The following is a 16374-nucleotide window of genomic DNA, read 5'->3' on the forward strand; positions in this document are numbered from 1 at the left end:
CCCTGAGTGGAAAGGGAGCTAAGGTCAGGAAGGGGCTCTAATGCCTTAAATCACTGCCCCTCAATCTCAAAATACTTAAATAATAAGAATTTGTGATTTTGGCTGCACAGGAATGTTGCAGCCTCAAAACTGATAATACATTCAGTTGTCTTGAGATGAGCTCCACAGTTCTTCATTAAGCAGGTCAAATTCCCCAAAGTTTTATTTGAATAAGTACTAGAGTACTGGTGCTGTGTGTTCCAGTTAACAGGAATCAAGAACTAGAAAGTCAACTCTGAGCACACCCTCAAGGATTTCACAGACGACCTAAACCTCTCCCTATTCCTTTCGTAGTTTTTGTTGTTAAAATGTGGTTTAAGGTCAAATAACCCTTTCTGTTAAGCATCCAACATTTATCGTAAAGGAGGTAGTTTGATATTCGGTGGTAGTTTTAGCACTAAGGTTTTATGTAGGTAGCTTAACAAAAAGCCATAAAGGCAGGCAGAAATTTGCTGTTGGGTTGCAAGTGCTCTGTAACTGTTACCTGCAGTAGTGCTTGAATCACATTTGTTTCATTGAGATATTGAGGTAGTTTCATTGTTAATTCTTCCTTTCCCAATGTACATAAAAATTCACTACCACTTTTCCTGCCAGCAATGATCTGAGGATTATTTATCCATGTATCTCCCTCTCCAAATCTTTTGTAACTTAGGCCTTTGTAGGAAGGTTGAGAGGTCTAGTGGATGGAGATCATAATGTATTTGTATCCCTCTTATCAATGAACTATTAGTTAGCAATTTCCTTAATTCATGATGTGTTTTGGTATTTGGGAGTCTGTCTGTGAGACTATGTAGTCAAAAATATGTATACTCCCTGCCTGTGCATGGCAGAGATCGGGCCTGAAGAGCTGAGTATTCTGTCTTCTTGCTTTGGGTATTTGTAAACTTGTTATATGATGATAAAAATGTTTTTTTGTTCGTGGGTTTTCTTGTTTTGTTTTTTTTTTCCCCTGCCTTGTTGCATTCATCAGTTGTTTAGGAATTCGATTTCTTGGTATATTTTGAGTATGTTGCAGTGGCTGGCAAAGTTTTTAAATCACCTGAACTACAGAATTTGTAGATGGAAGATGCAGACTTTGTTTTCCTATCTGATCTCGACCAGATTATTTGAAAGTTTCCTTGGCCTCTTCAACAGTGCTTTGATATAAATCAGAACAATTTAAATTGAACAGTCAATAAAAATGCATGTCCTGGGTCCCTCTGACAAAGCTTGTTAAAGTCCAGTTGGATGCTGATAGTTCTTTTCACTGTGACCTTCAGGGTATATGTAGCCTCTACTTCATGCTTTCCAAATATCATCATTTCCATCTATCTAATTCTGGGTGGGTCATTAGTAAATGTACAGTAGGAACTGTGCAGTCTGCAATGCTAACATTTTAAGCCTGTCTCAGAATGAAATCTGTGTTAAAGTGGAAATGTTTCTCAGGGAGTGAGTGGTACTTCCCCATCTGTTTGTTTCTTGGTGTTTTGCTTTACTGTAAGGTGTATTTGAGATTGTGTCAGGTAGCGTTCATGAAAAGGGTTGATCTTTCAGGTTGTCAAGAATCAAGCTGGTGAGGGTTCGGATTTTTATAGGTTGAAACCAGTAATTTTTTTAACATTATTTGGAAACTGTTGTCATTGAGGGTACATCATGGAACAGTAGAGTCATGTGCCTCTCAGCAGGGGATGCTGCTTAATGATGGAACTGCAGTGTCCTAAATGTGGAAGGGCTAGACCTGCAGTGAAGGACTGGTCTTTTTCTGTTGTGCAAACAGGGAACTGCTTTACTCTGACTTTAACAAATAAATCAGTTATTTGGAATAAGATCCTTCCTTCACTCACTGACATGTTCATTTTTTCTTCCACTGTCAGAAATGGGCACTTCAGGATGATTTTTACAAGTCTGTCAACTGAAAGGGCAATCAGTGTAACCACACATGAAGTCAGAGTGTTTGAAAAGGACAAAAATCCTTTTATTAAAGATCTTGGAAAAATATATACATGTCTAGAAAGCAAAGACAAACACCTACTATGCTAATCTGATGATGCTTTATAGCTAAGTAAATAATACATGGATATCTGTCGTGGGAGATTCGTTTAGCAATGGCTTGGATCTCTGAGGGAATGTGTGTTGTATTAATATATTTATGAAAATAACGCATAACCTACCTTTAGAAGAATGTAATTTTCAGTTAAAAAAACCCATCAGAACTTGATCAAAAGAAAACAGAAAAAAAAACCCTGTTTTATCCATGTATGTCCATATTTTCTTTTGTGGTGTAAAGGTTAGGTACCTAGGCACGCATAGGTATTCAGGACCTTGCCATAATTATTCCTGTGAGCTGTACAAACACCTTATTTTTCTACTACATGCAGGTAGTGCATTCTAAAGTGCTTTCTAAGGTTAGTGAGTGTTGGTTTTGTGAGTTTGAATTTAGAATTAAAAGTGATACATAGAGAAGTGGTATGGTACTGATGTAGTAGCACAGAGTATTTTAGTTCGGTGTTGGAAGTGTAGGTTATAAAACCTGAATGTAAATATTACATGGAGTTGACTTACTGGTAATGGGGATTGTACCTAGGAAAACAAGTGTTTTGTTTTGTTGGATTTACTGTTTCCCTCTGGTGTATTTTCCTTTAATTGAATTTTGCACAGTGATTTTTTTTTCCTTGTTATTTGCATGGAATTGTGCTCATGCTTTTTCCTCCAAACAAATACAAATAGCATTGTACTCCTGCTGTGATGATTATGCATAATACCTCTGACTCAGCAGATCAAAAGTTATGTTTATTGGAAAACAGAATTAACATCTTACACTTTTTTTTGGTAAGACCACTTAAAAATAGCTTTGTCCAAAGAGATTATGCTTTTAACATGCTAATCCACTAAGCCATCACACATCATTCTGTAGACAGTATTTTTGTTCCAGGCAGCTACCTCTTACTAGAGTCCATCTGACAGATTTCAGGTTATCACAGAAAAATACTCATAAACTCAAATTCTTGAGGACAGAGGTTTCTTTAATTGAATGCACAATATGTGCATTATCAAATTGCAGCCTTTTTTCCAATAATTGTTTTACATGTCAGCACGGTTTGGCCTGCTTTAAGCATTTTGGTTATTCAAGACAAGTTGTTGATTAAAAATGGCATATGCAAAAACCTTTTCTCAGTGTGTGTGGTGTAGCAATTCCTAATTTTGATGTAGAATACTATGTTGTGATAGCCAAATACCTGAGTGGAATACTATACTGATTGTAGGAAAGATAGAGTAAAGGAGGATGAGAATTTATGCCAGCTGGATTGGAAACTCTGAAGTTCAACTGCATGAGTAGTTTCAATTGCTAATCTCGCCACTTTTGTTTTCTGAAGCTGCATTTTCCTCATTCAATGTTTATAATTGCATACTGTCACTGTATAATGTGTCACATGAACATGGGAATTGGCAATACTGATTTGGCAGGAAATTCTGTGAAATGCAAAAAATACAACAGAAAAATATAGTTCTGCCTTATCTTTTGATTTCAGAAATCTTACATGTTCCGTGTAAGAACAGTAGGTATGTATGTGTCAGCCCGAAGCTTGGCTGTAGGTTGACTGCCGCTGTGAACATCAGTGACTACTTTTTAATACCTACTTTTTAGGTGTTAAATACGAGTACAAGGAATTTGCTTGGATTTGCAAGTTGAGTTAGGGTGCAAAGTTTGTTGAAACAGCTTAGAAATAGCCATTTTCATTTATTGTTACAAATGCTGGTTCAGAATGCTACAGCATAAGTGAAAACTTTAGTTGTTACTACTTGATACTGTTCTGGCTAGTTATGGAGCTGCATTTAATGTTATCTGACAGATTAGAGTATTTAACTTGAAAAAGTGCTGCTGCTCGACTGGTGAGTTGGGACGTTGCCTACTATGATTTCCTACTGGCAAGAAGTCCGTAAAGACCATTTTAAGGCAAGCTTGGTTGTACTTGAAACTAATAGAGTTAGGTAAGGTTTGACACACTGCTTTCTTCTTTAGGGACACTAAACACCTCTTGTAATTTTTGGGCCAAGGTATTTTTGAACTGGAGAAGTGTGTTTCATATAATCTAAAAGAACCCTTGGTTTTGGTGGCATTAACCTTATACCTTGAAGTATGATTCTGTGGGCTTTTTGTTACACTGGTAGTCTAAACACCTATGGCTGTAATACAAGCATAATACATTGTGTTGTTGAACAGTTCCATATTCAACTATCTGCAAAGAACAGTGCCATAATAAACCACAGGGAAAATACGGGAAAGAGTGTGATACAGAGCAAAATGAAACATTGTAGGGCCCACACAGAGGGTGCACTGACAGTCCACAACAGATTATCCTCACAGCATTTTTGCTGTAAGGCTGCTTGCTGTTTGTATGTGATAGCACTTCCTATGTAGTGCCTGTAGATTATGTTAATAAATAAAGTTATTTTCTACAAGGAGATTTAAGTATCAGTAGACAGAAGTGCTGCATGAAAGTAACTGCGCCAGTCTTTCTGTAAATTGTTTTAAAATAGACTGTTGAAGAAGGTGCTGTTCCAAACAGTCACAGTTTAAAATCCTGATAAGGAAGGAATTGTTGTAAAGTGTTTTGTTCCGAAGCTGTATGTTGAATTGTCCTGGCAGATAGAGGTCCTCATTCTTTCAGGGCTGGATTTTCACTGAGCAATTAGATGAAGTTACCTACACTTGAACTGAATCTCAAAGTTAACCTAGCTGAAGTGAAAACAGTAATGCTGAAAACTGGTACATAAATCACTTTTTGGAGCTGGTTTTTAACTGCATTAATGAGAAATACATTCTTTGACTCACCGGTTTAAATTAAAAAAACCCCACCAAAACAAAGCAAAACCAAAAAACCACCTAGAACAGTTTTGTGTGTGATTAGGATAGGGTATTACTCAATTTATATGTATGACCAGTGCAGAAACAGAGAATGTCTCTAAATTCAGCAAGTGGTGTGTGTTGCTCTAAAGGCAGCAAGTGACTCATGTGACTGTCTTAGCAGCTGGGCAGCAAGATTAGAGAGCTACTATGTACACATTCCCTTACTGAGGGGTCCAAGCTATTGCTAAATGAAGTTGTATTCCTGCCAACAACTGAATAACGGGCATAAGAAAATACAGTAAATGAGTGTGTCATCAGGTTAGTGCAGTAGTTCAGGCAGTTATTAAAGTGAAAGAAAAAAAAACCAAACAAAACAACAGACAACCAACCAAAACCCAAAACTTCTAACTTTTCCAAGATTCATATTTAAAAGTTTTTTGTCCTTTTTTCAGACCGTAACTTCATATGAGATTACATGTTAATTGTCCCTTTCAATTTGCAGATTTGCAAAAATCATCTTGAAAGGGTTGTTTCTGACACCACAGGAAAAAAATAAGAATGTGAGTGGAGAATCTTATTCCAGAGAACTCACTCATTTATTTGTAAAAGTACTAAAAATATGCTTGTATTATGAAGTATTTTGATTTGAACTGAAATTGGCAAAGCATATACTTCTTGGTCACTTGCTAATTTGAAGACTTATTCATGATGTTATTCCTCATGTATTTCCTAATTGTAAGAATTTGTGAAGTTTGTTCCAAATTGTCTTTAAGTTTTCCTGGCATGCCAGTATGCATTAGTGGAATATGTATTCTTTTTACTTTTTTAACGTTTCCCTAATCTGATTTTTTTTTTTTTCTTACTTAGACACTTGCTTTTCTTAAGAAAGTTGCTGAACACTTGTGAGTGCTTTGTCCTTTATGTATTTACAGTTACACATTGATACTTCAACTGTTATTTATGGATTTATACTCAGAATTGTCAACCTGTCAAACATCTCCTTAGGACTAATCCTCGTAGAGAACTCAGTTGTGAGGACCAGAGAACATAACGCTTGACAGTTGCGATCAAGTAAATTGATACAGAAACCAGGAAGACATAAATATGAAGCTCCTTAGTGCTCTTTTTAGTGTCAACTTTCAGACCATAATTATATTTTAAAGATGAGAATGTATTTGCCAAAGCAGAACTTTTAAATATAAAAAACCAAGACAGATGAGAGGTCAAGCCCATGATAAATTCCTTATAGTAAAGAGGATCAAAAGAGTGTGTTCCTTCCTAGCCATCATCACTGCATCCTGCTGTCCTCAATAAGATAAACTGGTTTTGATTTTTCTGCTTCAGGTTTTCTGGATTTCTGCTTTCTCTCTTTTCCTGCCTAGTAATGACTTGTTTCCCACTCTGTTATTCATTCAAGGTCTGTGCAGTTTTCCTCAACAGCATCTTTTATTTATATCTCTAAGAAAAAAAAAGAAACATAAGGTTGTCCAGCGATATAAGTGCATGTCAAAGCTACCTTCTCAGGGTGGACCATCACTTTAATAGTACTTCAAAACACCATGTTGATCTGGCCCTTTTAGTTTTGCATGTGTTTAGGTTTCTGCATAATCAAATCTCTTATTGTTTAGTATTTTGAAATATTGGATTTATAGGAAATGTTCAGTTTGGTTTTTGTTTTGATTCATCCTCTCATGAATGCATCATTACTATTTTTTTTAATGTATCATTTCCTAGTCCCAGATTGCTTTTCTACTCTGCTTTCATAATTTTTCAGTCACATATTACTCATCAGTTACAAAAGAAAAATGTTTGTGTGCTTATTTCTGCACAGTCTGGTGTTGCTCTGTGGCACAGGAACAGTAGAAAACAGTGTATTTCTGTATTGATAAGTAGTTTACAAATAAAGCACTAGCAGGTTGTGGCCAAGGACATACCTGCAAAATATGTTGATCCTCTAACTATTTGAATGCTTCAGTGGATTCCTGTGTGCTATTCTTAACACATTCCTGGAGATGAACCGTCAGAAATGTTCATCTGCCAACAGAGTTTCAGGTCCCGAGTCTTGCTGCCCTGTGTTACGTGCTGCAGCAGCTTCCTGGGCTCAGACTTCTCCGCAGGGAAGAACTCTGCCGTAATGCAGGTTGTGTTGAGCTGCTTCCCTTTCTTCTGCAACATACTCGTGTTTGTTTAGAGCACCTTTTGCACAGCTGGAAGAATTATGTAAAATAAACAGCTGTCCTGAGGGGATATTTGCAGGAACTTGGACTTTGGCTTGTTCGTTCTTTTCAGAATTACACCCAAAATTTCTTAGCCGCAAATTTGTGCTGCTCCACTGAACCAAAGAGGGAAGTATCTTCACATGGATTCTAAGGAGGAAAGCTCTTAAGTGACCTCTATGAAAATAATACAGTCTTTTCTTCAATAAATTTGTTTTCCAAGTGGCTGAGGAGGTACATCATATTTGCGTGAGGTTGCCACTTGTAGGCAGGCACGGCTTAAGAAAGGAATAGGAAAGATTCTTGTTTGATATAGTCCTCCCCTTTTCCCTCATGCCATTCTGTTATTAGGATAGGGAACTATGGTGATGTTTGCTTCTTAGGGTTGTTAGAAAATCACAGATATTTTGAAGGAAGTTGAGGTGCTGTTTCTGATGCTGCTTCTGTCCTTTGATGAGAGTTTCAGTGTTGCTGTGGTGGTGTGTGCCACCTGCCCAATATGATTTCCTTTGGCTCTGCAGCTAAGAAGAAAAGAAATGGTTTGGGGGAAGTTGGTGGCTCTTTTTTTTTTTTTTTATAAAGCTCAGCCTGTGCTCTCAGACAGCATTTCTTAGGGCTAGAGTTGCAGTCTCACTGCACTGCTTGCACTGGGGAGGCCTGGCAAGTTGGCTGGAGGTTGTAAGCTGATCAGGAGTGACTCTTCAGCTCTTCAGTTTCAGATGTGATTTTGGTATTTGGCTCTCTTAAGGAGTGGTGAGCTTCCCAGTGATCTGAGAGAATTTCAGTAGCCTTTGGAAAGAGAAATCTTGGTTCTGGTATCCTCTGAGAAAGCAAGCCTTCTGGAGCAAGCTGAAAAGTAAAGCATGGGGAGGATCGGAGCCTAGATAACTGAAGCACTCTTTTCCAGTAACTATAGATACTGTGGTCTTTCACAGGAGAGCAGTAGAGAGGAAGAATGTTTGTTTCTAGGCACTGATGACCGGGTAAGAATAAATAGAACTAAAGGAAGCTTTTGGAGTTTTGTTGCTTTGTTCATGTCTTAAAAAAAAATAGAAGTAGCATCCATTTTTAGGATTCGGTGTACTAGAGGCTGAAAAGAAAAACAGAGCAGGCATCTGCCCTTCCCCAGACAAGCTTACAGTGTTACTTGAAGGAGGAGAACTGAGACACATGGAAAGGAAAGGGGAAAAAGCAGTTAAAGTACTTGTGGTTGCATATATGCACCCTGTTTAATTTTGTGCGTTAATATAACGACAGCAGCCGACACTACAGGTTTTAAATAAAATAGTAAATTCAGCTGCCTCTCATTTACACAGAGCCAAATTATGTTCCTCCCAGTCATCACAATGGGCACTTCTATGCTATCCTGCTTTTCAGGCCCTGGATCACTGAAGGCAAATACCCAGTGGGATGCTAGTTCCCGGAGCTGTATGTATCCTGCAGATGGGAGTTCACAAGCCAGTTTGCTGGCTGGAAACTTATACATGGATCTTGACAATGGAACATATTTATACTGAGTTCTGGTATGCTCCCTAGCACGTTTGATGTTTTGCCTCAAGCTCTGGATACTGTGAGAAATCCTGCCCTACAGCCACAGTCCATACCCTAGTGAAACAGCCAGCTGCTTGTACATTGTTTCTGACCCTTGTGATGGAGAGACACTGCTTGCACAACCTTCATCATGACACTTGCACTGTAAGCACCTTGATACCAAACCCTGCAGTGCATATACAGGATAAAATAGAGTGAGAATAAAGTAAATGGATCTTGTGGGTTTTTTTTTTTCTGAGGATTGTTTTTTTAAGAATCAGGTTTCTAAGGCCTTTTTTTTTTTGCTTTTTTTTTTTGAGAACCTGTTTTGAGATTCATAGGCTGTGTTTTTCAAAACCATTGTGTTCATAATCTGTTTAGAATGCAACTTTCGCTGCTTTCCACTGCAGCTGCAGGCACTAAGTATTTCTGCAAATCACTCCTAGACCCATGCCAAGGACCTGGAAAATTAATGGCCTCTTCTGTAGCATTCAATTTAAATGACACAGAGATCTCTAGTAGAATCTGAGTCCTCTAGGACAGTGTTCAATTATCTGACTCAAAAGATTGGTTTCTGAATGACTAAAGGACTTGCAGAATAAATAATCAAGAAATTGGCCTAATTTAGGTAGAGTTCACAGAAATGACAGCTTTACCACTATCCCCATGTCAATTTCAAGTCTCCATACCAAAGGACAGGGGTTCAAAACTCTAGGAATATGAAAAACCTGCCAGAAGCTTTTAACACAAACAAAACTTTGTTTTGCATTAACTTTTATTTTTTGAAATGGCTGTCCTGTTTTGAGTGAAGAAAAAGTGAAGAAACAAAACACTGAAGCAGACACTAACTTGTAAAATTTCAGCCCAAACAATGGCAGTTTGGCAAAGTCATGATTTTTCTTATGTAGGGGAGTTCGTCTTACAATGGCAAGTGTTTGGCAGCATGGTGAAATGTGATCCTACTCATTCTGCCAATAGTAAAATATGCTGGATTTGAGTTAGCATTTGTACCTACTGACAGCAGTGTCAGCTCTTGTGCAAGTTAACAGAGAAATTATCCTGCTTTCAGATCAAGAGCTGTTAGAGAACTGTTATCACAGGTCTTACCAGCCAAATCAAGGCCTTGACATGGCAAATATTGCTTTCTATCAACCTGATACATGCTAATCGAATTCTGTGTTTGCATTTTATACAATAAGAATAATTACACTTGTGTGGATATCAGCGCCTTGTGTTCTGTTTCTGGCAGTGGCAAAACCAAAGATGTCAAATGTGCAGAAGCAGGGCAAGCGTATCTGGCTGGCTTTCTCAGAATATTCTCCTGATCTTCGATAATTCACTTGTCAAAGGCTTCCTGAGCCAGACATAGTGGGTTTGTATTTACTAACCTTTACTGGACTTTTTCTGTAACTACTTACTGTGACCTCTAGAGCCTTTGTAAACTCTTTTAAGTGTCTAAACACCCTGTTGCAAGGAGTTCCACAGCAGAAGCATGTGAAGAACAGTACATTTCCTTCTTGAGTCTGTGTCCTTGGCATCTCATTTCACATCTCCAGCTCCCGTATTGGAAGAGGCAGTAACTACCACTCTGCTCACCTTCACCTGTCATTCTCTGACCACTTCAGGTATGCCTGCATGCCATTCAGTTGCATCTTCCTTATCTATGTGTGTATTCATTTCTTCAGAGAACTCCACTTGCTTTGCAGAGCTTGATTTGGTTTTCCAAGATTTGTTGCCTTTTCACCAATATGTTGTATTTGTTCATGTGTCCTCCTACCACCCCCACTGTTACTCAAGTTTATGCTCACTTGCCTGATGTAGATGTCGAGCTTACTCTAGTACTTTGGACATTGGGAATTAATTGTTAGGAAAGCAATAAAAAAGGCAGAAGTCTGTGGTGTGCCTCTCTCCTACGTACTCTACAAAAGATAGGTGTAGAATGGCAAAAATACAGGACAAGGTGATGAATATGAAAATAAGTAGTGATATGGCTTCCATGGAAGGAAGAGCTAAGTAGCCTGGTAAGAGACTACAAAAGGGGACTACAATAGAGGTTTGATGTAACATACGGGATCAGAAAGGAATCGTGAATGGCATAGATGGGATGAAGAGGGAGCAAAATCATTCTCTCATTAGCTGAGAGAAAAGAGAAATAGTGAGAGATGGATTCAGAACAAGCTAAAAGAAAGCAATTGTTAATAAAATGTGAAATTAAGCTGTAGAACTCCTTGCCATGGGGTGGTGTAAGTAAAAAAGCTCACATGGGCACAAGAGGGGCCTACCAAGTTAGTGTCCAGCTTGGGAAGTCTCTAAATCACAAATGGTGATACTACCCAAGATACTTACATGCTTCATATCTTCATATCTTTCCTCATAATCTGCTGTTGGCTGGTACTGGAGCAAGGATGCTGGGCTGTATGGGCTTCTGCTCTGACCTGCTAGGACCATCATTGTGTTCCGATGAGTATGCAAGCACCCAGAAGTGGAACAAATCACCCAGAACTGGAACGAATCACCTTGCCTGAGCCAAATGCCTTACTGACACAGAAGCTATGTCTGTCTCTGTAAACCTATATAGATTCATTTGCAAGCTAGTTACATTTTTTTTCCTCTAATCACATCCCTGTCTTCTGACATGTAAATTTAAAGCCTGTGTTTGGTTGCTTAGGAACCCCTTTAATTTCCAGCCTAAAGTTACTTTCAATAAGCTTACACTTATTCTTTATGCCAGCCCTGCTGATTGTCTCATTGGCATACTTAAGACTTTTCTTTTTCCTTCTGGTCTGATGTTTTGTTGTGCTATCCCACATAAATTTTTGAGAATATGTATTACCAATTTATACATGGTGTTCCAGCAAGATCTCAATAGTCTGCTATAGTGGCATCTCCTTGTCTCTTTCTGCACTGGAAATACAGCTGCTTTTCCTAATCATTATTATTTTCTTTCATCTGAAGTACTTCTTTAGTGATTTTTATTAGCAGCTTATAGGATGGTTATACACAAACGCTTTCCTTCTCTGCTACTTCCAGCTGATGATTGGTCACTTTTCAGCAGAACTCCCTACTTTCTGTTACTCTTTCTTTTGCTGTTACTTTTCATCCCACTTCTGTCACTGCTGTCCTTAAAATTTGTTGCCGCTTTTCTCATGTGTTGTTTCAGTCCACACTGTACTTCTGATACCTCCTAGTCTTGTATTTTCTACACATTTTGGTCGTGCTCGCTTAAAAGCATTAAAAAAATGAAAATGTTGAATCAAAAAAGACTGAAGACCAGGCTTGGCAGAAGTCCATAAATAACATCCTTCCACCTTTCAGAAAGAAATCGTTGTCGTCTCTTCTTGATCTTTTTCCTGCCATACTATTCTTGAACTAACCCTTCTCAGCTCAACAAACTACTGTTCAGGTGGTAATGTATCAGATTTCTTGCCAAGTGAGACTTGAACTCTTGTGCTTCCTTTGTATAAAGAATATTTTGCCATGTTGAAGAAAAGTTGGATGTTTGACATGGTTCAACTTTTAAGAATCATGTTACATTTTATTCGATTTTCTCTTTACCTTCATGTTTTCATTCTTTCTTTGAAAACATGCCTCAAGTAAGAGGGCATGGAATTGTACATCCAGATAACTTTTCTCTACCTCTCCTCAGTATTGAAATAAGGCAAAAAGTGTTTACTTGGATTTGATGCTGTTTTAAGTCTCCTCCATCTCATCACATGGCAGACTTGCTTTCTGTTAAATCAGAACATAGTATTTCAGTATGAAAGGTAAGGTTCTATACATACAGGTGATACTTTTCAGATTGACTTTTCAGGACACCCTGTGTTGGTCTCCATGGTTGGTAGCCAACTCTGATGCAGAGGACTGTAAACTTCTACCTGTTTTCACTGTGGTGGAAATAGTGAGTTGAAACAGTTGGCCAGTGATTCTCTCTGTTGTGATTGTAGATGTTTGGCTGATTTAGTTCTGACCAAGTTTATTCAAGGAAATCTGTGCACTGTCAGTAATCTGAACTTAGTACCTCTCATCACCCCTGCTGTGGTGAGAGCATCTCACTGCGTTGTGATACTCCGTTAGTCTGTTGTGCTCAATCTGTTCTGCCAGGCTGGTTCCTCTTGCTGCCCTGCTGAACCTTAGGTCTGCAAGACAGAGGTGGTGCCAAATCCCCTTGTTTAGTAGGATGCTGAAATTTCTGCTGTTCTGATTCTGAACAGCTGCTCACTCCAGTTAGTGCCAAGATGAAATCTGTGGTTGCAGTTTCGCAGTGATTGGAGGTTAGGCTAGAGCTGTGAGAATTCCAGCCTGCTCACCCCTGTACCTGAGACAGCTCTTCTCTGCCTCCTCTTGTGCTGGCACCAAGAAACTCCAAAATTAAACTGCACTGAAACAGCGTTTTTTCTGTAGAGTTAATTTGACTCGTTTATCTCTCTGGTCTGGTACTGTGTGGCCAGACAAGCACAGTGCAAGAAGGAAAGGGAGGGAGGGAAGAAGAAGCACTGTACCTAGAACTGTTTCAGTGTGGAGGCACACCTAAGATGCCTAAAGATCTGGACAGGTTGACAGAGGGCTTCACTATGTTCTTTTCAACGTGGCAGGTGGACAGATGTGTCCATCTCCAGCCCCAAAGTGTTCATCAAGCTGCTGTGCCAGAGCTGTTTACCCCTGGCCTCTGAACTGCTCATGGGCACTTGAGCCTGGGACTGCTTTCACTGCACAGCCCAGCCAGGAGGGCAGCTTGTGTCTGGCCAGCTCAGGGTGTTGGCTGGGCACTGCTGCCTCTGCCTATGGACATACCAGAGCTTGCTTGGGTGGAGTTACCTAGTTCTAGAGGTGGCTGCTTTGCTTTTGGGATTGGGTCCAGAGATGAGAAGGTAACTGCTGAAGCTGCTTGCCAAGGCAGCTATCAGATCTGATGAGGGATCAGGCCTTGAGGTTAACTGGCAGCAATTATCTGTACCAGAGCTATATCCATGCTGAGTGATTCTTCAATGTTTTCTTTTGTGTTGGTTTTGTTGGTTCTTTAAAAAAAAGTAATGTTTCAGTGCTGGTTTCTGTGGCACTGTAATTCACAGGAAGTATTAACACATGTCTTTGCACATACAGGCTTTTGGGTACAAACAGTGAAGTTTTGGTGACAACTGTGGTAATAATGAGACTGAAATGCAGATGTCTGACATGTTCCCATGTTCTGTTTTGGGTTACAGGCTCCTCTGAAAGCACGTGTCTTCTTTGGTAAATAAAATTATTTCAGAAAGGGATATGTTGAAGTTACCAGGCTCGTGTACCTGTTTTGGTAGCGTTGCGTTGTTTTTCTTAGCCATTCCTTCACATAACCCAAACTCTCTGACCATTTTATAGCTGGACATTAGCAGAGGTTTCTCCCCAGGTCTAGTCATGGCAACAGCTTATATGAAGTGGCGGGGCTAGGAGAGAACAGTGTGTTTGGGGAGAGGGATGGTAGATTGTCATTGCCACAGGTCAGGAAGGAGTGTGTTATGTGTGGTTGATAATACGTAACAAGTGTGCCTTAGTAAGATGAGCTTCCAGCTCTCTCTGCTGGAGAAGGGGATGCATACATTTCTTGACTCCAGCAGATTCTGTGATATAATAGAAGACAGGAAAGAAATGTAATTTCTACAGCCAAGTTTCAATGTGTTACTTTCTCACGTGTTCTTAATGATAGAAAGCTTGGGTGGGTGCCGTACTATCAGACTGTATTGCACATCATTGGCTGATTGTGAATCTGCACTTAGTGTTCACAAGTATTTCTTTTTTTCTTAAAGACAGCTTGTTTGTGCAGTTGGAAACACTGGTGGCATGGACCCAAATCTCCACATCTCCCTTGTCTGCCCTCTGGTACTTAGATTTGGGTAAGCAGGGCAACTGCAGTTTGAGTTTTGTGGTTGTAATATTGCCTGGTAGCAGGTTGATTATTTTTTCTCTTAATTGCTAAAACAAGTGCCATAGACCACACTAGATCTGTTTCAGGTGAGTCTGCCCATTACTGTGTGCAATTACAGCAAGTGCTTTAAAGGATTAGTAGATACTATATTTTAAGAGATTGGTTAATGGTAGGAAGGAAGACTGACAGTGAAATTTTTTTCTTCTAGAGTCCAAATGCAAATATCTTTTATTAAAATTTACCCAGTTGTTTAGCTTTTCTTAACAGAAGGTTCACAGGTCACAGAAATAAATGTAGTATGAAATTTCAAACCCAGTAGTCACCTGCTTTTAAAGCAAAATAGTAACATTCACCCATTGTAGAAGGCAGTGCAGTTATTTAACTACTGCTCCATGCTGTCAAAATGTGCCTGTTTGTTTACAGTTGCGTGTGTTCGGAATGGGTTTGATTTTTTTTTGCTAGTTTTATTTTTAGCAATAGAAGCCCATACAGGTTCCCAAGCATGCATTTCACTGGCTTTCCTTCCTAAGAAAACATGACTATACCAAGGCTGGTAATAATCCTCTCTGTATTCAAAGCTGTTGGACAGTGAGTGCCTTGCAGTGTAACGCCGCTGCTTTGCCTCTCCTTTGCTCTGTTTCGCTTTTTAGGCCTCCTTTTTATGGGGTTCCCCATTTTTTCAATTTTTTTTTTTTTTTTTAACCAGCTCGTCACCTGCCAGATTGCTTTCTTGGTCCTAATCCACCTAGAATTTGTCTCTGTTTCCCCTTCCTAAATCTTCCTTTGCCTCTGTCTCCAAACCTCACCTTCATCCTCGTCGCTCCTCCCTCCCCCATCTTTGGTTTTGGAAGAAGCCAGGAGGCGTGGTTAGATACCAGAAGAACTCAGTTATTACTTACACAGGGACACTTCATCCTGTCCGACGAGTATGCTGTTTGTAGCCTTGAGGGATATAGCTAAAGGGCACAGAGTTTCCACTCAAAAATTAAGTAGATTAGATTATGTATACATATTTGTTGTGACTTGGCAGGTATCCCAGTGCCCGAGGTCTTAAAACGTACTTTGCTATACTCGGGGCAAGCTTAACTGAGTGTTTCAGAAGATGCTCTGGAGAGAGCGGAGGCTGCTATTTGGGGTTCATAAAAGTGTTATCCTCTCTAGATCTGATACAGCACAGGAATTCTGGAATTCTAACTGCTGTTCTGTCTAGTCCTGTATTTTGTCCTTATATTAGCTGCTATTAGGTGCTTTAAGGGTGGCATAACAAGATTCAGAGGAGAAGATCCTCTCTTATTTAATTCTCTGGTGGTTTGGGTTTTGTCTGGGGAAAAAAGAGAGTTGGTATTACTCTTTTCTGAAGCCTTCTTGAAATCTTATTATAATTATGGATGATCCAGTTATGTGTAGAAGTCTTGTCTCTCTAACTTTATGCTACCTCCTGGCAATAAATCTCACAGGCTAATACTTTGCTGGTAAAAAGTAAAGTATTGGTATTTATTAGTTTAAAATCTGCTGTGGTGTGATTTTATCGAATGTCTTTGTTGCAAGAACTGATGAAACCATCTGAGCACATTATTTTAATAGTTTTATCTTGTCCTCTTGTTTAAAAAACAAATGTGAAAGTGCAGCCCCAAAATTCAGGTGCTGCAAAGATGCTGGAGGGAACTGTGAAGTTAAAACAGCTGTATTTTATGGAATTCTGTTTGGTACAGCACTTTTCCTTATAAGGTCCAATGACCAATTGTTTTGATTATTTAGAAGGAAAAAATTCCATGAGAACTGTTACTGAAAATGACTAACTTGGCATTAGTGATTTGTCGCTCTCTTACAGCACTTGATGCAATACTGAAGTTAATTAAGAT

At 39.1% G+C, this 16374-nt stretch overlaps 1 protein-coding gene across 2 annotated transcripts in view; it reads left to right on the plus strand.

The window, feature by feature from the left end:
- The window catches only part of PLAG1 (PLAG1 zinc finger), a 46757-nt gene that overhangs the window by 9244 nt on the left and 21139 nt on the right, over positions 1-16374 (plus strand). Inside the window, exon 2 of one of the 2 annotated variants that reach the window (XM_031052240.1) lies at positions 13067-13070. The exons of the other annotated variant lie outside the window; for it this stretch is intronic. The gene's annotated coding sequence lies outside the window, so the exon portion shown is untranslated. The remainder of the gene's footprint in view (positions 1-13066; positions 13071-16374) is intronic. 2 annotated transcript variants of the gene reach the window in all.

Source organism: Melopsittacus undulatus, chromosome 1, assembly GCF_012275295.1.
Source record: "Melopsittacus undulatus isolate bMelUnd1 chromosome 1, bMelUnd1.mat.Z, whole genome shotgun sequence".
Taxonomy (NCBI): domain Eukaryota; kingdom Metazoa; phylum Chordata; class Aves; order Psittaciformes; family Psittaculidae; genus Melopsittacus; species Melopsittacus undulatus.